Here is a 6321-nt window from a genome sequence, read left to right on the forward strand (position 1 = left end):
GTGATAAATCTAAAGTTGATTTTAATGTCCATACCTATTTTGCATATAATAGACATGTACAGAAGATGTTTAAAGATCTCCTTCTGACAGGATTGCGCAACCCAAAAAAGGTTGGATGGGAAGCCCAATGCCAGAACAGAACGCACCCTGTGGGGCTAATCTCAGGTAACAAGGGTAACACGAATCCTTTGCCGGTGTCTGGCAAGCCAACAGGGAGGTAGGGAAGCAACAGTGGACAGAGCTCTGCTCCATTTTTAATCAACAGCAACGTGACTGCCATGGCTTCACAGCATATGGCACGAGACACACCCGTCCAGTGCTGTGACCTTCGGTGGGTTACATCACCAGAATGCTCTTCTATGAGTTGACCCGACTGAGCATGACTTGTGAAAAGAAATGACTGAGAGATGGCCCTAAGTCACAGAACCTTCACTCAGTGGACATACAAAACCAAATTCATGAGTTAAGGAGTTGTCCCCGTAGGATGATGTCATCACGCAGGTGTAGGCAGGTACAAGATAGAACGAGGCCTGTCATTGGATGAGAAGGAAGGATGGGTGGGAGAAAGTCTTAGAGAGGGGAGGAGACTGGAGCGAGGAGGGAGGAGAAGCAGCAGAGAGAACAGGGAAGCTGATGTTAAGATTCCTCTCTGCACCTTTACAGGTTGTTATGAATATTCTTAAGGGGTGGATGAGTACAGGGCTTTGTGTGTCTAGGTGGCAATTATATCTTATCGATTGGATCAGAGGTCATTGTGTTGTGTGTTCTTTCAATGTGACGAATTAAGTTCAAGAGAGTGTGTGGTGGCTGGAGATGCTAGGCTGCCACAAAATCAGGATGTGTATTTCTGGCATGGTGGCAGCCTGCCTTGAGAACTGGATGGGTAGAGAGAGTGCGTGCTAAGGGATGGAGCAGAGCGGGTGAGACGCTTTGCTGACTGAGATCAAGATATCTAGCAAATGTCTTGGAGCACTGTGGTGCCAGATCTAGTGCAGGGTAAGAGAAAGTTTTTTTGTTTGTTTGTTTGTTTTTTTTATAATTTTACAGCAACAGTCCCAGTTCCAAACAATCACAGGAGGAAGAAGAATGAACCTTTTAGTATGAAGAAATAAAGGCTCAAGAAGATATAAATATCATGTAGGATGATAATTCTGAAAGGTATCAGATAAAACTCTACCTGAAGAGAGTGTGGGATGGAGAGTCAAGAACCCAAACCCCCAGCATCCGCCCACTCAGCTGGCCACCTTCGCCAAACCAGGTCTCCTTTCTAGGGAGCATGCTCCTGAATGCTTTCTCTTCCCTGTATTCAAAATGAAGCCCAGAAACCAGTGGAATTTCCAAGCCAGCGACAGAAACAACTTGGCTAACACAATGTCTTTAAGTCATGGGCAGGTAGAGGTTTCATGGTACGAATTTAATGCCGGCTCATCAGCGTTTACACTCAGTGCTTTATAAATCATTAACATGAGCAAAGTAGGAACCAAAACAGAAATACCCATTTCGTAAGTATGAAGACAGTTAACCTTTAAACAAATGGGGAATCCAAGACAGCTTAGCAAAATTAATAGAGCTGAAACCGGAAGTCTCGGAGCAGCAGAACTCATCTTGGGAGACACATTTTTGAGATCATCATGGACCGACTTCTCCACCATCGTCCCTTAACAGGCGAGCAGGCCCCTAGGACTTCTGGGCCATGAAGATGTTCACATCCACCAAAGGAGCTAGTATTCTGGTCCTGTCTGGTACCTAAGGTACTTCCCCTGACCTCCTCACCACTGGAAGCAATTCTTACGGTAGGATTGTTAACTGGATGCTATGTGCCACCAGGAAGGTGACAGAGTACACTTTACATTCATGGTCCAAGCCCCAGGCACCTTCAGCCACACCTGCCCTCTTGGGAATAGATTTCTGTTTCTCATCTGTAAACTTTTGCTTGTTAAGTCAAGGTCCTTCGTCGGAGTCATTTCCCCCACAAAAAAATGTGTTTTTCTGTCAACAAATCAGCGCCAATCTCTGAAGAGATTTGGTGGCAATGGGCTGGCCTCCAGCGACTGCTGCCTGAGCTGTGAGGAGCTGTCTCCCAGAAGACTGTTGCCTTAACTCTCACCGGAAACATGGTGGGCCAGTGTGCAGGAAATTATACACAGAGAGGAGAAGAAAAGGACTGGCCTATGCTGTTCATGCTTTCACTTTCGACTCCTCAAGTAACTTCAGGCATTTTTAAAAACTGGATTAAATTCACAATGTGGTCACAACCCCTGCAGGAATGTGGATTTGAAAGCTGCCAGCCTCAGCCACACCAATCCCAGGGGACACTTCTAGTAGCAAGTGGGGAGACCGGCTGTCGTGTAAGCACGGCCTTGTACCAGGTCATTTCTTGCCTTAACACCTCGAAGGCTACCACACACCACGAATCTGCGGGCCACAGAAAGGGTGCTTATGCTCGGATATTGGCCAATTTGTCATGCTGTTGAACAGGGAGAGGAGTTACACACCTCACAATGGGGAAATGCAAACTGTGGTGGCAACGTCACCTCGGCACAGAGCTACATAGGACAGTAAATCACTCCGCCGGGGGGGGGGGGGAGGCACAGGCAGTATTTGGGATTTTTCCGTGCAATTCCCACATAGGAATATTTTCCCCCTTGCATTGAGGAATGCTGGAAAAGTTCATAACGAAGATGTTCACAGTTCGTGTTAGTGGGAGAGGTGATTAGACATCATTGAGCCACAAGAGTTAGGAAATGTGAGCAGTGTAAGAATTCAGTCAGGACAGAATGCAGACTGAAGGATGTGATGTCAGTGGTCCATGCTGTCTACAACCTGTGACCTTTAGTCTGTGACCTGCTATAGTGAGGCCTTCCTTCAGCAGCACATTAGCATAAAGACCACATACTGTTGCCTGTGTGGCTGTTTCATTATTGCTATAGGCATATAGCTACAGAGAGGGTCCCGTTACCTTTTTATGGACCTGAGAACCTACCTGTGTCTCACTTTCTAGTCAGCCTGGGGTTGCCCTCACGAGCTAGCTGCCCTGTGTGATGGGTTAACATGTGTTCTGACCCCATAGGCACACATCCACAGCCATGTAGTGGGCAAGGCCCCCCGCAGAGTCACTTCCTGACCAAGGTAGCATTCCAGCATGTGTGCGACAGGGGCTCTGCTTATAAAAGTCATAAAGAGTAATGCCCCGTGACTGGAAACAGATACTGTGCCCATGAGGATTTACAGATTCCCCGCCAGTGATCTGGGGGAGGAGGCATCTCTTTCTAGACCTGCCTTCTTTAGCTAATTGGTGAGGCCACGTTCATCAAACCCATTCAATGGCAGTCCCAGACAAATGGCCTCTTGACCTAAGAATTTTTACTCGAAGATTTCTGAAAGATACCTGCCTGACAAGTTATAACTTTAATTCTTACATTTTTTTCCCTCCTTTCATTTTCTCTCCCCTTATAGACACAGAGCAAGCAATCTAACTTTCTCCAGTCCAAAAAACAGGAAGGAAAGTGTTTCCATTTGTTAACGAGAGAGAGAGAGAGAGAGAGAGAGAGAGAGAGAGAGAGAAGAAGAAGGAGGAGGAGGAGGAGGAGGAGGAAGTGGTAAAGGGGGAGGAGGAGAGGGAGAGGAGAAGGGGGGGGAGAGAGAGGAGGGAAGAGGTGTGTGCTCCTGGGGAGTTAGTGGGAGGGGCTTAAGTGAAGGGGCTAGAGGTTGACATTCCCTGTCTTCCACCTCATTTGACTTATTTTTGAGACAGGGCTTCTCACTGAACCCATAGGCTGCTCATCTATGAGAGACTGGCTGTCAGTGAGCTCTGGGAACCTTCCTGCCTCCACACCCCTCAGCACTCAACGTCCATGTAAATGTTAGGGATCCACACCTCTCCGTTCTTATGAAGGACATAAGGGCTTTGTGGTCTGTGTATCAGGGTTCAAGATGGGAAGAATGGGATGACCCCTAGAGCCAGGATACTTCCAGACTTCGAACTTGCATGCAGATTGGACCCTGCATGAAGCACTCTCACCTTGGTCCCCTGCTCCACCGAACTCTTTCAGAGACGGGGAACGCAAGCGCCTGCCCTTCTGCTGCATGGCCTGGCCTGAGTCTGATCTGAGAGAGGGAAGCCTGTTGCCCTGGGTCATGGCTGAGGCCTCAAGAGTTCTGAAGCCCATCCACACTGGTAAGTAGCCTTCTAGAATGGCCAGCTCACGATTAGAGGGGAGGGAAGCCATTGTGAAGACACCTGAGGGATTTACATCAGCTTGGTTCTGCCACCTAGAAAGTGATTTTCTATAATGAAGATTAGAATTCTATCACCAAGTCCCTGAATAATATGCTCACTGTTAAACAAAATTTTATTGTCTGCATGTTTGTTCCATGAAATAAATACATACTTTATCTAATCTGAATTTCATCCGCCTGTTATAATTTGTGAGAGATATTGAAGTGCTTTTCTCATTATTTTTAATGCGCCTTTCTAGGTAATGAGTCCGGACTGGGGATCACAGAAATTAGAGATTGAGAAAGCTCTCAGACAAGCTTGGGGGCTGCCTGCCAGTCTCGGAGATGGCCTCGCTCTGCAGAATCACAGACGGATGGGAGAGGGTTCTAGTTTGTCCGGGCTTCTTTGACGGTGCAAGCTTGGGAGCCCATAAAACTTTTGTTTTGCAACTCCTCCTCACAAACTGGATGTCTTTACCTTTAGTGACAGGTATTTTCTTTGTATTTGGGGCTAAAGGTCAGCGGGAATAAAACCTTAGCATCCTAGGAAATCTATGACAAACATAATAAAATAATGAGAAGGTAGTCTCCAGTCCCCATCAACCAAAACCCAGCTTCCAAACCTGTTTTTTTTTTAGATGAAAGCCTATTAATTAAATAAAAAATTTTAACTTGAAACAAAGTATGTGAGTGAGTGCCTCACTGATGTGACAAAACTCCTAGCGAAGGCAACTTAATAAAGAAAAGGCTGAGTCTGAACCAGTCTGCAGTTACAGTCCGCCATGATGGGGACGTCCTGGCAGTAGGAGCCCGAGGCCAGCTGGAGTACACACTGTCACTAGAGTTCTTCTTGAAGGTGCAGACCTGGACTTGTGATTGGATATGATATGAACCATGGGCACTGTCCAGGACATGCCAACAGCAGCATGTGAGGCTGGGCCTCTGGAGACTACTCATTTGGTGGAGACTTCAGAACCAGCGTCTTGGGGAGTTCCTTGGATCCTCTGGCCATGGGCTTGAGTGATTTTGTACCAGAATCATCCACAGTGGAGAAAACATATCTCCCCCTGTGTGTCACGACAGAGACATCACTTCAGTCAGAGAGGAGGTGGCCATGGGATCAGCGCTTTTTCCAGACTCTTCTCCTACTGCAGCCGTAGGGTATTAGGGCCTCATCAACCATTTATACCTTTCTGTGGAGAACAACAGACAACGCTGCCCATGGAGTTAGTGCTGATATTCATCGTGTTGCAAATTAAGACTGAGAATCTTATTTGCTAAGTCATTGAGAATAATAGTAGACATCACATAAGAGCACATCTTTTATGAACGATAACTATTTTTAAAGGCGAGGAGAGTAGCATCGTATTTTATCTTTCTGAATCTTTCTAGAAGTCTGACTTAATAGACTCTCATGTCTCCTGCATTTGGTCTGCTGCTGTGCCGTCTGTCACGGAACCTCTAGCACACTTTTGAGGTAAAGAGAGCATCAGATCAACATTATTATTAAAACACTGTGAGCTGCAGATCCCCTCCGCATCCTATGGAGGCCTCCAGAGGGTTGTTCTTGAGAATTGGTATGTGCCCTGCCTAGGAAATTTCACTCTGTTCTATGATCAGGGAAACACGGGTGACACATATTCCTTCTGCTCTTAGTGCTGAGTTTGGAACATTAAATGAATAAAACCAATAAAAGCCATTGAGCAAGGGGCACATACAGGCTGTCTCTGTGCCCCAAGGCAGGAGAGGTTGAATCTCCTCCCACAGTCCTGGCCATGGTCCCTCTTCTGAGGTCCAGCAAGGTTGTCATGGCAGTGAGGAGCACAGTCTCAGCTGGGGAGAGAGCTGTGACTGACTGAGCACCTCCTTACTAATAATGATTTCACCTCCGTCAGTCAACATTGTCTTAGTCAGCTCTTTGGTTGCCTTGACAAAATACCCAAGGTAAACTATGTATGTAAAAGGGGAAAGTTCATTGAGCTCACATTCTCAGAAGTTCCAGTCCGAGGTCATTTTACTCCATTGTTTCTGGCCTGAAATGAGGCAGGGCACCCTAGCAGGGAACATCCTGGTTGGGCCAATGCATGGTAGACAGAAGGCGGC

At 46.8% G+C, this 6321-nt stretch overlaps 1 long non-coding RNA gene across 2 annotated transcripts; it reads left to right on the plus strand.

Moving 5' to 3' along the window:
* Nucleotides 1-1566: 1566 nt before the first annotated feature.
* LOC120098286 (uncharacterized) lies at nucleotides 1567-4900 on the plus strand. 2 transcript variants are annotated; one of them, XR_015642726.1, is made up of 3 exons: nucleotides 1567-1751; nucleotides 4053-4177; nucleotides 4479-4900. It is a non-coding gene; the product is annotated as an uncharacterized LOC120098286 (long non-coding RNA). The 2 variants fall into 2 exon arrangements; XR_015642725.1 differs by having other exon boundaries at nucleotides 1579-1793.
* Nucleotides 4901-6321: the final 1421 nt, after the last annotated feature.

The sequence above is a fragment of the Rattus norvegicus genome, chromosome 18 (assembly GCF_021556685.1).
Source record: "Rattus norvegicus strain SHRSP/BbbUtx chromosome 18, alternate assembly SHRSP_T2T, whole genome shotgun sequence".
NCBI lineage: Eukaryota > Metazoa > Chordata > Mammalia > Rodentia > Muridae > Rattus > Rattus norvegicus.